Below are 233 nucleotides of genomic sequence, written 5' to 3'. Positions count from 1 at the left end.
ACCATAGCCTGGTTATAATCTTCGTAGAACTGAAGATCGTACTCACTCACCACTTCAGTCCTTCTCCAATCTTCCAAAGCTAATGATGCCAGAGTCCCCGTCGGCTTTCTGCTAAGGGCATCAGCTACCACATTAGCTTTTCCAAGATGATACTGGAGAGTGAAGTCGCAGTCTTCCATGTACTCCACCCATCTCCTTTGCCTGAGATTCAAGTCTTTCTGAGTAAACAAGTA

This window comes from Morus notabilis, unplaced genomic scaffold (genome assembly GCF_000414095.1).
Source record: "Morus notabilis unplaced genomic scaffold, ASM41409v2 Scaffold1334, whole genome shotgun sequence".
Lineage (NCBI taxonomy): Eukaryota > Viridiplantae > Streptophyta > Magnoliopsida > Rosales > Moraceae > Morus > Morus notabilis.
Note: the sequence above shows the minus strand (reverse complement) of the source record.